At 49.6% G+C, this 14840-nt stretch overlaps 1 non-coding gene across 1 annotated transcript; it reads left to right on the forward strand.

Annotated features, from left to right (window-relative positions):
- The first annotated feature begins 8997 nt into the window (after positions 1 to 8997).
- Positions 8998 to 9070, forward strand: TRNAF-GAA (transfer RNA phenylalanine (anticodon GAA)). Its single transcript has one exon. It is a non-coding gene; the product is annotated as a tRNA-Phe (tRNA).
- Positions 9071 to 14840: the final 5770 nt, after the last annotated feature.

The raw sequence follows: 14840 nt of genomic DNA on the forward strand, positions 1-14840 counted from the left end.
TTAAAAAACAACAGACATCTGTCTGTGGAGGTTTGATTCTTGCCTGCTAGGCAAGGTTGGTGTGTGGTGTCTGCATGGCTGTATTTTCAGTGTCTGATAACCCATGGTGCCACAGGGAGCCAAGTCTAGACACATTCAGAGGCTCTTTGCCAGGGTTTCTCAAACTTCCTTTCACTACAACCCCCTTCTGCTGAAAAACACCTTACTACATGGCCCTGGAAAGAGGGACCAAGCCCCTCCACACTGAGCAGAGGCAGAGGAGACAAAGCCTGAGCCTTGCCCCAGTTGGGGGAGGGCGAAAAGCAGAGCTTGAGGGATTCAGCCCTGGGTGGTGGGACTCAGACTTTTGGCTTCAGCCCCAGGCACCAACAAATCTAATGCCAGCCCTGGCAACCCCATTAAACAGGGTCACATCTCACATTGGGGTCCTGACATAGTTTGAGAATCACTGCTCTATGCTCAGGGGAGGAAGTTTTCCTGTGGGTGTAGCTGATTCACTTCCCCAAGAGGTGGCAGCTATGTCAGTGGGAGAAGCTATATCGATGGGTGTGTAAGTTGTGGTGTTTACCACATTTAAGAAGTTTAATAAAACCCCATTTTTAAAACCATCTGTGGTCTGGGAATGGTGAAGGACGTCGGTGAAGCAGGGTTTGTCCTTCAAAGTCCTGGAGATCACGATTCCATGCACCTGTTGTCATGAGGATATAGCTCAGTGGTAGAGTGTTTGTTTGCAGCTCATGTGGTCCTCACTTCAAACCCCAGTGTTCTTCTATAACTTTCTTTCTTTTTTTCTTAAAAAAGGAAAACATTTTCATTTCCATTCTCCATTATGTTCAGGAACTCCACTATATGGGGGGCTTGATATGAATGTAAACATTCAACATTTCACTGTCCAAATGCATAAAAACCTAGCGAAGCTGTCCATCAGCTGAAATCAGTTCCAATCCTCTTAGTGTCTAGTTTATGTTTTCATCAGTTAAATAAAGGTATCATATGAATGTGCATTTGCAGATCCCTCTTCTCCAGGAGCTATGTTGTGCAGAAGAACAAGAACCACATCCAGTTGGGGTTCAGGATTCTGATGAGCAAAGAGCCAACAAATGTTCTGAGGGCTGGAGAAAAATGTCTTCTAGTGAGCTATTGAACGAGCTCAACCTGTTTAGCTTATCAAAAGAAGATTGAAAGGTGACTTCATTGAAGTGTTGAAGGGCCTTAATGGAGAGAAAAGATTGGGTATGAAAGGGCTCTTTAGTCTAGCAGAGAAAGTCATAACAAGACCCAATGGCTGGAAGGTGAAAAGAGACAAATTCATATTACAAATAAGACACAAATATGCAACAGCGAGGATGATTCACCACAGGAACAAGCTACCAAGGAAAGTGTTGGATTTGCCATCTCCTGATGTCATTTAATGAAAACTAGATGCCTTTGTGCAATGTGTTTGCCCCAAAAGTAGCTATTGTGTCATACAGGAGGCCTGCGCTATGCAGGGGGTCAGATTAGATGCTCTAATGGTCTCTTCTGGCCATAAAGTTGACTAATTTCTGAAAAACTGAGTGTAGTGCTGGGAGAAGCGTCTGATGTATTACTGTCTAGCCGGCTTGTTTCCTAGAACGAATGCTCCTTGAGTGGGGTGATCCACAGGGAGTAGCTCAAACCTCCAAAGTGCCTGGCCAGGGGCAGGACATTATCACAGCAAGGGAGGGGTGTGGCAGTGACATCACAAAGGCCTTTTGCAGGACCTCACACTATTGGTCAAAGGTGGTGGGGAGGTGGTGACCTCACAGAAAGATGCAACATCAGCCAGGTAGGACAGGGGCGAAGGGCCGGGGAAACCTCAGAGACCTCTGCGGCTTTGCTTCAGCAAGTCTCCTTCTCCAGGTCTCTTTCTGAGGACTGAGAGAGTATTCAGGTTCATGGACGTGAGCGCCAGGAGGAACCTCTTTTGAGTTTTCTCCTTCCCTTTTTGTGATTTTACTAGAAAACAGATGTCCCTGTTTAGAAGGTAAGAGCCTCCTCGAGGTTTGAAACCTGTTCAGTCTGATCTCTCTGTTGATAGTTGAAATCTAGGCATGGAAAATACACGTTTAAGGATGCAGAATTTTATTCTGCACCTGGGATTTTGTCCTTTAGAATCACTGGGACATTAGGGTTTGTCCTTTTTGTTTCACCTTTTCCTCCATCCCTCCCTCCCTCCTTTCTCTTTGTCTCTTTCTTCTTTTATCCTTTCACCTGTTCCCCTCCCAACACCAAGAGCGGTGTGTATGTGTGTGTGTGTGTTGCGAGGGAGTGCTCGGCAGCACACACTGTGGGAGGTCCACCCAGAAATGTGGAGCTGAAATAGTGCTCGGGCAGTGATCCCCACTGGTGACTTGGGCCATCCTTTAGGCTCTCTGGTGAAAACCCTCGGCCTCCTGTTCTCAGTCTCTACCCTGATTGGCTGAGCAGGGGGTTATTGACAGGGAGGAGACTCAGGTCCTTGTTGCTCTCTTTGAAGACCAAGGAAATAAGTCAGAACCAGTTATATGTTTGATGAATTCTGCTGCTTCAGTGCATTAATAGTCTCTGAATAGTTCATGATTCTCTCTAACATTGCAGTTCTCCTACAATACTTGCTGAATAATTACTGTGCAGTGTTGGTCTGCAGCTCATTTGAGAACACTTTCCTAAAGTCAGTCAATGTTTGAAATTCAAGATCTGATGGTTAGTTTGAAAATCAGGGCTCTTGGGTCCTATTCCCAACTCTGCCATTGGCTGGCTGTGTGACCTAAGACAAGTCAATTCTCCTTTCTCAGCCTTAGCTTCTCCCTCTTTCAAGTACGGATAATAAGAATCCGCTTCTACCTACATCTCGGTGGGTGGAGGATGGGGATCCATTGGAGAGTGTCACTAGGGGTAGTGCACAATATGAGGTGTCCTATTACCTTTGCTCAGAGCAAATTATGACATAATAGACTAGCTGAAATAGTCTCTTTTATTTGTATTTTTTTTATTTTGAAATTGTTAAGAGCAGCAACTACTTAGCTCAGAGTGAAGCATCTTATCTCATGTTTGTAATCTAAGTGTCTCCTCTTTGTGTGCAATGAGGCAATTTAACACACTCTGACAAACAGGAGATGCTTTTGTTTTGCAACAAAATATTTTTGCAAAGAACTTTCATCCCATTTATTTTGATTTCGAGAAAGAAAGTGGTTTAGTCTGAATGGAATTTTCTGATAGAAATGGTTTCAATTAAATTTCTCCACCATCTCAATTCCTGAGCTCTATCCTTGCCTCTGGGGAATGGAGGTTTCCTGGTTGTTAGAACAGGAGTCAGGACCGGTGGCTTCTCTTTCTGGCTCTGCCACCGCCTTGCTGTGTAGGCCCTTGGGTAGGTCACTTCCCTTCTCTGGACCTCAGGCGCCTCCCCATCTGTCCAATGGGAACAGGGACAGTTCTCGAACTCTGGGCAGTCCTTAGCCTGGGTGATATAAGGGGCGTTCAAACCCTCTGTGAAGGAGAAAGGGGAGTTTCCCGGTGTTTAGCACCAAGGAATTCTGAAGTTTGCTAAAATGTCTAGTCTGTGGAAACAAGAAATGGTTGGGGCAAAACTTTTTAACCACTGCCTTTTTTAAAGCCCATTCATGGATGTGTGTCCCTATCTCTCAGGTACCTGGGGTTCTTTGCCAGGAGGAGAGAAGAGGTTCCTGCCTCTGTTTTTGTGGCCTTAACAAACCAGGTGTTGTGCTCCAGTTCTCGTCTGAGATCCCTGAAGAAGAACATCTTCCCACCCTTCAACAAGACAGGACCTATCTTTAAAAGGGAACAAAGAGAACTCTGAGACTTACTAGCTCGCCTCACTTCCATAGCTGGAGAGATACTGGAGTACATTCTTAAACTATCAGCTTGTCAGCAGCACCAACAGGATAGTTTGGTTCTTAGGACTAGTGAGCATGGATTTGTCAAGAACAAATCATTCCAAACCAATTCTCTTTCCTTCTTCGACAGGGTTCCGGACCTAGTGAAGGTGGGTAGACAGTAGATGGGATCTAGCTTGGTGTTACTAAGGCTTTTGACACAGTCCCGTAGGACAGTCTCACAAGCAAACCAGGGAAATGTGGTCTAGATGCAATCAGTGTGATGTGGGTGCAGAGCTGGTTGAAAGCCCAGACTCCAAGAGCCCTTCTCCATATCTGGCTGTCCAACAGAGAGGATGTACCTGTTGGGTCTGGCAGGGATCAGTCCGGGGTCTGGTACTATTCAATATTTTCATTACTGATTTGGAAAAAGGAGTGGAGAGCATGCTTCTAAAATTTGCAAATGACACCAAGCACTTTGGATCACAGGACTGGAATTCAAAATGCCCTTAACAAACTGGAGAATTGGTCTTCTTGAGCCAAACTCCATGGCTGGGCCCCTCTCTCTAGACTGGGATGAAGTGCAACCCCAGAGCCAAACACTCCTCCTCCTGGGCAGTGCGCTCCGTCCTTGAATGGTCAGATTCTGATCAGCACTGTCAGAGCAGCTTTGTCTGGGAGATTCCCAGCACTTTTCAATAGCGGGAAAGTATGAAATCCCATCAATGGAACTCAGGAGTCCTGACTCCCAGTCCCCTGGTCCAGTGTCTCCAGCGGAGCACACTCCCTCTCATAGGCAGGGGGAGCGGCCATGAGGGCCTGCTTGTAATTGCCAGCTGTGGGAGGGAGTGTGCAGCAGTGGTTAGCAAAGGGGCCTGGAAAGAAGGACTGCTGGGTCCCATCTATACTTCTGACACTTGGTGTGACCCTGAGTCAGTAGCTTCTCCTCCCCAGGTTTGTTTCTCATCAGTAGGGTTGGGGTTGCAGTTCTGACAGCCCAAGGGGGTTGGGAGGCTCCAGGAAGGTGTGTAAAGTGCTGGGATTTCAGGATCCTGGAGGCGCTGTCACCCCTGCACTAGGGTGATGTTCTGCACCCCCTAATGCTGGCCAAGTTTCTCCTTTCCCTGGCAATAAGACAGACTCTTGTTTTCACAGCCAGCTGATCGCCCAGTGTCATCACCCTGCCTGCTGGCTGGGCAGGGTAACTCCTCAGGTCACCACCCTCCTCTCCAGCCTGTCTTGGGTTTGGAGAGTGAGGAGAAGGGCGAGGGATGACATTGAACATCCTCCATCCATCGCTTCATCACCAGAGCAAGTGAGTGGCATTAGGGCTCCATGGTGGCATCCCTTGTCTGTCTGGGGAGAGGCAGAAAGAGGGGGAGAGAATCTCTCCCAAAGGACATTAGTTTTGCAAACAGCCCCCAGAAGCCCCTCACTCTCAGACTGGGGAGGGGCTTCTCCAGAGCCGTCTCCAGCGTGTTTGGCAAGGTCCCAGCAATGGGGCTCCCAGCCCTTCCCTTGTGGGAGACTGTTCCCCAGGCTGAGAGTCTCTGAGCTGGGCCGGACCCGGGGAGCTGCTGAGCATGGAAATCAATGGGAAACGAAGGGGCCCTGGCCTTGCTATGTCTAGGGACTTTGAAGTGGGGAATGGTTTCCCAGGAGAAGTCTGGACTCCTGAGTTCTGTTCCTTCTCTAGCCTGGGTGGGGAATGGGTGGGAGGAAGTGTGAAAGTGTCCTGGGCTGGCAGGAGGGAGCTGCTTGTCCAAAGTGACCAGTGGTCTTTGTGACTGACCTCAGTGCTCGAAAAGGACTAGACTCCCCGGTTCTTGCAGCCCCAGGGATGACGAGGGGGAAGGCTGAGGGGGAGCAGATCATGCAATGAACTCCTGCCAGTGTGTGTAGCTTATACTCCCTGCACCCCCGTGGGGGGAGGAGGAGCTGCTCTGGCTGGGGCAGGGATGGGGAGAGACCAAACAAGTTGGTTAGTGAGAGGCTGCCTTGACCCCAGACTCACATCCGCTCCCCGCTCGGTTCCAGGATGGCCAGGCTCCTGAGGATGTTCAGGAAGAAGGCTCTGCAGGCGGCCCCAGAGCCTGTGGAAAGCAGCTGCCATCTTCCCCAGGAGCCGAGCGGCCCAACCGTCCCCAATGGCGGGGAAGGAGCTTGCGGCCGGGCCAGGAGGTGGAAGTGCCCAGACTTCTGGAAAAGGAAACCTGCTCCCTGTGCAGGCGCCGAGGTGGGAGAGGCACCGTCAAGGCCAAAATGGAGCTGGGCCAGGATGCAGCTGGGCAAGCAGGACCCAGCCCTGGTGCAGAACCGGGCAGGGTGGTTCCGAGGCTTGTGGTGTGGGCAGCAGCAGCCCCAGGAGCCCAGCCCCGATTTCCAGCAGGAGTCATCGCCCTGCCCGGTCAGTGGAGACCTTCCAGTCTTCCCAGGGCAGGAGGTGGAGGATCCCTCTCCCAGCCCCAGCAGCTCGGCCCGCTTCCTCTGGGACAACAGCAGCACCTGGAACTTGGACAGCAGCGAGGCCGACAGATGCTTCTGCTTTATTCCAGGTGAGGAGCCTGGCTGTGCTCGGAGGAGTAAGGAAGGGGTTGTGAACACTCCGGCCCAGGCCCTCGAGCAGTGCTAAGGGGGTGGGTCCCCAGCTCAGGTGTCTGGCCTGAGCCACTGAACCCCACTGACACCAGATGCTGCCACTTTATTCCTTGATGCCCCATTGGGTTGGGGGGGAGTGTGGGAGGCACCTCCCAGGGAGTCCAGGATTGTGGGTGGAGGGGTCTCTTTGCTATGGACTCCTGAAGGACTTGGTGGCTGATGACACTGAGGCTACTTGGAATCAAATACATTTGAGATACAAGTACATAGCCCATATTCATAACTTCAAATACAAAAATGGAACGCACAGCCAGCAAAATTATAACCAGCAAATCATAACCTTGTCATAGACACCTCACACGACAACCTTTGCACAATATTTGCTGCACATATATAACAGTGGTGGCAACAATGATCCCTACGGTCCCAGTTCATATTAATAACGTCACAGAAGGCTATAGAGAAGTGGGAGAGAGGTGTCTTCCAGCCGGCGTGTCTCATCCATTTCCCCCTTGCCGCTTGGGCCGAGGTGGGAAGGGAGCGAAACATCCCCGGCTGAAGTTTTTGCTGTCGACCTTGAAGATTAAGCCCAACACCCCGGCATGGCTAGGTCAGGGTTGTCCTGGGCTCTGGGGGCAGAGGGCTGAGCTGGGAGAAGGGGCAGATGAGGGGATTTTGTCTCTGATAGATAAGGGCTTTGTCAGGAGAAAGCTGTAGGTCACATGCTGGGGGTGTCAGTGAGATTTGAGCTGGGGTAGCAGCAGCAGGGAAGCAGTGTGTGTGTGTGTGGGGGGGATTCACTTGGTAAAAATGAAACTCCCAAGCCGCTCCCTTTGCTGGAGCAAAAGCCTCTCATTTATCTCCTCAACTCCCTTCCATGAAAATCTCCACCCCTCCCCTGGTGCTGAGAGACCCTCTTTACTCCCATGGAGATTTGTAATTGTTCTCACTCTTCCTTTGCCTTGTCCAAATTGTTTTCCCAGAAAAATGGTCAAGGACATTTCAAATGAGAAAAACAAACGAAACCAGAGAAACTCCAACCACACACAGTTTGGGTCTGAATTTTTCTACTGAAATTTGGAGATAATAAAACTCCTTCCTCTGTTGGCCAGAAACCAAAGCTAGACCTCCCCTGCTGTAGCTGTGACTTCTGCTACCAAACCACCAATGCGCTGTCTCCTCTTGTGAGACATTTCTCTGCACAATACTGCTGCTAATCCAGTTATTGACTCCAGGAAACATTTTCCTTAGCCTGGTTCCGTGTGTCACTGGTTTCTATAGCAAAGGTCAGTCCCTAGCCCTGTGGTCCGGACATCCTCATTCGCATCAGGCTTCAAGTTGAGAATAAATTCCTATTCCCGCTCTGTGGGAGGGGAGACTTTTAAACGTGCTCTCTGTGCGACTGCACATGGCTAAGCAAAGAGAAGAAACCCAAATCCCCCCTGTGCTTTGGGAGCCAGGTTTGCTGTGGGAATTCTGTAGTTCAGATAACTTCACACCTGGTCATTGTGATTCTTTACCAGTTTCTCTGGCATTGGGGCAACTTTACACTTCAGCTATGATGGCTGAGTGGTTAAGGTGTTAGAGCTAAAATCCAATAGGGTTCCTCTGCGCAGGTTCAAATCCTGCTCACAGTGAGGCCTGTGTTTTAGCCAGTATCTTATCCGAGCAATTCCCTGTGTATAACCCCCTGAGACACTCTCAAGTCTCTCCCCACCCCAAGTAAATCCTCTTCTGCTCCTTTCATAGAGATGCCTGGGACACCACCTCCCCCTGTGTCCCTGAGGTGTCAGGCAAACTCTCAGTGCCTGTAGCCTCAGCCACTCACCTAGTGCCCCAGCGATCAGCCATAACCCTGGTTCTGCTCCTCTCTCCAGTGTGTGAAAGGAGCCAAGTCAGTGACTCCATGGGATTTGCCCCGGACCCCTCTAGGGCCGGCCCTGAAGGGAAGCACTGACTATCACAGTGACAATACAACTGACCAGCATTGCGGGGGAGGCTGAGGGTGATCCGCACTCATCAGGTCTCTTCTCTCCCCCAAGGTGAGCCAGACACTGCTCTCTCCTGACTCTCACTCTAGCAGCTGGACACTAAGGAGCCATTTCCCCACAGCAAGTGCATTGAGTGCCCCTGTGGTGCTGGGGGGGGGGCCTGGCGCTGCTGCTGGCTCTGGGGCTGGCAGGGGGGTTGATGTCTGCACAGACTCTCAGCTGCCAGGCCGGAGGGGACACTTGAGACCTTACCTGACTGTCTCATTTAAGACGAGGGGTTGAAAGACCTATACAGACGCTCTCCAGAGCACGGAGCAACATCCGCCCATGCAGCCAGGCAATGAGCATTTCTCACAGCCTGGAGCCAAGGGTGAGGTGGCAGCTACTGTTCCAGCTCCTGGGGGACAGGCCCTGTCAGCTAACAGACACTTCTTACTCACCACAGCTAAGGGCGCCGGGTTCCTCCAGTGGGGGTGTGAAGCAGCCATTCTTTTCCTGTCCTTTTTGTGTGCGACTGCTGACAAAAACATGTCAGATAGAGAAGCAACAGGCCAAAATACTCTCCTGCAGCTGTCAAAGTAGCTCAGTTGGGAGAGCGTTAGACTGAAGATCTAAAGGTCCCTGGTTCAGACCTGGGCTTTGGCAGGCCCTGTCATTATGCTTTATGCAGAGATGGCTTGCCCTCTGGGAGCACAGCAGTGTCTCCACCCAAGGTGAGTTCCTGACCTTGGGATCTGCAGTAGGAAAACACAGAAAGGGCTTACTTGCCCCTAGTTGGCCCATCTGACCTTTAATGATGAGAGCTGTCTTTCCCAACATGGTGGGAAGAAAGTGAGGCAGGGCAGCCTCAGGAATGGTGCCAGAGGGCTGCTAAGCAGGGGTTGGGGATGAAAACTCTTCTGTGCAGCTGAGCAAGAGCAGTACCAAGGAAGGGGCATCTGTAAAACTGACCCCACACACCTCTCCTCCTCTGGGCAGCTGGTGCTGACAGCTCCAAGGGAAGGCTTAAAAGCCACAGAGCAACTGAGGGCAGGACCATATCTAAGTGTGGCCTTCAGACAGGCACAAAAACACCCAGCCAGGCTGCTCCCTGCCATGCCAAACACCCACTGAAGGTCACCAGCATGCAGAGCGGCTGCTGATGCTCTGTAGCCAACATCAGAAGATAGAAGGAAAGCAGGGCCCAGGGCCAGCCTCCATTGTGGGGCCTCTGACTGGTCCCACTCAAGGTATTCACTTTTGCTGTGGGCCAGGAGATTTTACCCCAAGAGGCTTTTCCCAAGCTGACAAGAAGCAGAGAAACACCCAGGCTCCCAAGACGCTATGTAGCAAGTACCCTCCAGCACAGGGACAGGTGCACACGCTAGCCCAGGCTGCCGCCCACTTTCTTTGGTAAGTCAGGAAGGGCAAAGGCTAGACTGGAAGCACCTGGGGCTCCTGACGCAGCCTTTGTGACACCCAACCCCCAACTCCTTCCCAGGCTCTAGCTGAAGCCAGAGCATTGGCCTGAGCAGCCAAGAAGAGGTTCCAGCCCTGAAGGGAGCAGGACGTTCAGCACAATAGTAAAACTGCTGAAATACAAGCACCTAGAGACTCAAACCCTCCATCTTCTAATCCACACTCAGAAGCCTTATCCGTTAGGCCACATGGTAACATAAGAAAAGACCCTCCAAGCACTTCTTTTGAAAAGGCAGACACTGTGTTTCTCAGGTCATCTCCTGAGGGGGGCTGAGACTCTCTGGGCACAAGAAGTCGAGTTCCCAGCAACACGTGAGACTTAATTCTATGGAGCCAGGTGCAGGGCTTTGGAAGGGAGGCTCAGGCATGGGCGATTGGGGTGCAGCGGATGGACTGGCTGCCTAGGTGTGGAGATTTAGTCACACTGAGGCACAGAAGGGAGGAGGAGGAGTAATCCTGCTGACAGTCAGCGGCTGTGCAGAAAAAGAGGAGGGGTTCTGGGGTCAATTAGTGCTCTGCGTTGTGACCCCAAGAGCCATGGATGCAAGTTGAGTTACGATGACCTTTTCCTTGTCTCCACATTTCTTAGGTGTCTCCTTCCAACACTGCTCAGAAAAAACGACTGGTTTCTTTTGGAAGTATTTGCATTGCAAGGCAGAGGCAGTCTTCTCTGTTTCCTCACAAGATTGACCAAAAGATGGGAAGAGCAGACACATTTGGCAAGGCACCACTGGGTGCTGCATCTCTAACCTTCACTTTACCTGGCAGGTGAGTCAGCCAGCTTAGCCACGATGCCACTCTCTGGGACTTTTCTCCCAACTGCTCCATTTTTTATTAGTGACTATCTAAAGGAAGGTGACATGACATCTGCGTGTGGACATCCCCAGTGAATCACAAGGACGTGTGGCGCAGGCTCTCACGTTGCAGCTATTGCAGTCAAAGCAACCACCATGCTAATGCCAGTCACAGCAGCCTTTTCATCAACTCCAGGCTTGTGATTTGATTCTTTCCAATGCTTCTCTACAAAAAAGCCTTTTCCTTAGCAAGCAATGACTTGGCTACCGAGGGAGGTCTCTTCTGTTTCCTAGGAAGACACAGGAAAATGTGAGCAGAGGAGACAAAAGCCGTACACGAAGGCAACCCTGGGAGTTGAACCCAGGATCTCCTATTTAGGAGGCAGGTGCTTTAGACTGCTAAGCCATGGTGCCTGTCTCAAGAAAGCGTTTGCAACTGTTCCATTTGATGGCCCAGGACAACACCTGCAAATTCTAAAGTACAGACATTCCACATTTCCTTCAAGACCTGCAGACCTTGAGGTGTCTGGCTCTCCGTGCACAGAAAGCCACAGCTGAGATGACAGAGGGCTTCTAACATGTGCTTCTCCCACCAGCCACTTTGATCATATAGCGGTTAGTGATCTGTGTTTCAGTCGCAGCAACCTCGGCTCAGTTCTCAGTCATGGTAACCTTTCCACCAGCTCTAAACTTCTCATTTGCCATTTTCCAAGTGTGGGGAGGTGTCTGCCCCCAACCAAGCAGGAGAAAGATTAAGGCAGCCTTGCAGAGGCTGCGCAGAACCTGGCCTATCACGAAAGGGCTAATTGGGAGAGCAAATCAGGAGAAGGCTTGCTGGAGCAGCCCATATATAGGGCTGCTCAGCACAGCAAGAGTTAGTCACTGCTTGGAGTTTGAGGAGGGAGGTTTGGCTGGGGCTGGGGCTGGGGCTGGGGAAGGGGCTGGGGAAGGGTGGGCGGGCACCATGATCAGAGTAGTGCTGGGTTTGTAAGGGGAGCATGAGTGACCTTCTGGCCGAATTCTGCCAGACTGAGGCCCTAATACAAAGGCGGAGGAAGGTGCTGGGGCTGTGGGGAAGTGGTCCAGGGAAACAGATGCAGGGTTGGACGTTCACGACTTTTGCCTCTGTAGTGGCTGACACGGGTGGCTACACCCTGGACTGCAGCCAGCGACTGAGGCAAGTGTCCGGGTAGAGAACAGCTGCCCCCGGGAATGGGGGAGAGAACTGAGTGGGGCACAGCCAGAGGGCTGTGTCCATAAGAGGACACTGAAGTCCTGAGAGCGCCATGGGTCCTAATGATAAAACAGATGCAGCCAGATGCCACTAGATGATGGTGCACTGGTGAACCAGAACTTATTACCAGGATGGCCAGCAAGAGGCACTGCAGCAATGAGGCATGCTCCATGGCACCAAGACCTAGCCACAAGGAAGGCTCTCTCTGTCTTGAACAAGCACTTAGAAGGATTCTGCTGACAGGTCATTTCTTTTTTTGAAAAGAGATACAAAAAAGGAGCCAACAGACACACTAGGTTCAGCAAGGAAGAACTGGCAGGCCAAGCCAGGCTCTCCTGGTTAGTAGGAAGGCTCTTCAGTCAGCTCTTCCCAAAGATCACTATCTAGAAACCTTTTAACAGCCACTGCAGATGCTGACCACAAAGAGATGCCAAAATAGAGTTCTCCACTGCCTGCAGCCATCACGCTACCTGGAGTTCTGTGCACAGAGAGGCCTCCGCTGGGGGGAAGAGGCCTTGTTACAGACTCTTCTGACACCAGCCGTTCTCAAATAGTGTTTAGTGTTCTGTGTTGTGACTTCAGCATCCACAGATGCCAGTCCAGTTGGGGGACATTTTTCCTATCTCCACATTTGTCTAGTGCCTCCTTTCAACACTTGTCACCAAAAAGACCTGTTTCTTTTGCAAGCAATGTACAGCTAGGCAAAGGCAGTCTTCTCCATTTCCTCAAAAGATCACCAAGCTGTAAGGAGAGGACACACATTCAGCCAGGCTGGATCATGAATCTTCTCTTTATTCAGCAGGTGTCCGAGAAAGACAGAAATCTACACCATGTAGAGGTCAAAAATAGGAGTTTATTACACACAGTGCTGGCGGAGTGTCACCTTGCTTATTAGGCTCAGAGACATTGTTAATTAATTAATTACAAAAGAATATATAGATTTTTCACAAGCAGGGGAAAGTGACGGGATAGGCAGTTCCACACCCCGGGATAGGTTTTGCAGCAAGACAAGATAAGCACATTAGCCAATAGTTAACAGATTACATAATGTCTCCACCCATGGTCTCAAGTTAGCAAGTTAACATTTCATTAATACTTTGATAAAATGTTGTTAGTATAAAATATCTATGTTGAATTCTGATTTGGGGTCCATAGGAATGGAGCAACTCCTTTGATTGTCCAACAGGTACATTCCTAGGGGTTAAAGCAAAGAAACAGTGAAAGTATATGGCAATAAAGATTTTCTGTGTGTCTAAAGGCAGGCATTGGTCCCTGGGAAGGGACGTGGAAGGATGACATATCTTATACTGACATGTGACAACTTTCCATAAACTCATGACTGGATCTCTGGGAAGAACGTCTCCCTACAGAAGAAACAAACACAATAGGAACAGGGATTCTTTGTTCAATCTGCATCTCTGAATAAGACACAATTCTTTAGTTCTTAGCTCCAACACCTGGCAATTTGCTGACCAAGCCTATCTTAGCAAGCAAGGCTTTCTGTTTACCCCAGCTTTCTCTTAGCTTATCACTATTTGCTAGGCCTCTGGTCCTTGACCATACTCTGGACTTTGAGTCTGGAAAAGAGCTGGCACAATCCATGCACCAGGTTGCTACATAAAGAGCAAATAGATTTTTAATCCTTCACATGAAGTAATGGCAAAGCTCTTGGTTCAGGCCTGTAGCAGCTATGGAATAAACTGCAGGTTCAAATCAAGTCTCTGGAGTCCATCCACAACTGGGATGGGGCATTCAGTCCTTTGTACAGAGCTGAAGCTTGTTTGTAGCAAAGTCCCTCCAGAGGTATGAAGCAGGACTGAAGACAAGATGGAGATGAGGCATCAGCCTTTTATAGTCTCTTGCCACGTGGTCTTTGCTTTCTTTGTCCCAAGGACACTCTATCCAGCACGTGGCATAGAAAAACCTTTGAGTTCTGTCCACAGGCAGGTCCCTGCATACCTTGATGAGTCACAAGGTGTATCTGCCTTCTCTCAATGGGTCGATTGTATAACTGATGGTCCTTAGTGGGCCATCAAGCAGGCTAGGCAGAACTGACACCAACTTGTCTTGAGTGTTCCCCAGAAGCAGAGCACGAGTTTGAAATATGGACAGCATAGAACCAATATTCATAACGTCAACTACAAAAATGATACACATCTAGAGATAGCATCATTATAATCAGTCAATCAGAACCTCTTCACAGACCCCTTACATGGCAACTTTTCTATAATATTGGCTGCAAATATAGAACAGTGGTCGCAATGGTGATCTATACAGTTACAGATTAAGTCATTAATGTCACAGGAGGTGACATGGTATCAGTGAGACTGATATTGGAATGCTGCCTCCAGTTCTGGTGTCCTCGGTTGAAAAAGATGATGTGAAATTGGAGCTGGGGCAGCAAAAAGCCACCAAAAGTTCTGAGGGCTGGAGAAAAATGCCTTCTAGTACGCTATTGAAAGAGCTCAGTCTGTTCAGCTTATCAAAAGAAGATTGAAAGGTGACTTCACTGAAGTGTTGAAGGGCCTTAATGGAGAGAAAATATTGGGTGTTAGAGGGCTTTTTAATTGAGCAGAGAAAGGCATAACAAGACCCAACGGCTGGAAGGTAAAAAGAGACAAATTCATATTACAACTAATGCACAAATATTCAACAGCGAGGATGATTCACCACAGGAACAGGTTACCAAGGAAAGTGGTGGATTTGCCATCTCCTGATGTCATTTAATGAAGACTAGATGCCTTTCTGGAATGTGTTTGCCTTCAAAGTAGCTCTTTTGTCATACAGGAGGCGTGCGATATGCAGGGGGTCAGATTAGAAGCTCTAATGGTCTCTTCTGGCCATAAAGTCGACTAATTTCTGAAAAACTGAGTGTAGCATTGGCAGCAGCGTCTGATATTTTCCTGTCTAGCCTGCTTGCTTCCTAGAA

The sequence above is a fragment of the Gopherus flavomarginatus genome, chromosome 16 (assembly GCF_025201925.1).
Source record: "Gopherus flavomarginatus isolate rGopFla2 chromosome 16, rGopFla2.mat.asm, whole genome shotgun sequence".
NCBI lineage: Eukaryota > Metazoa > Chordata > Testudines > Testudinidae > Gopherus > Gopherus flavomarginatus.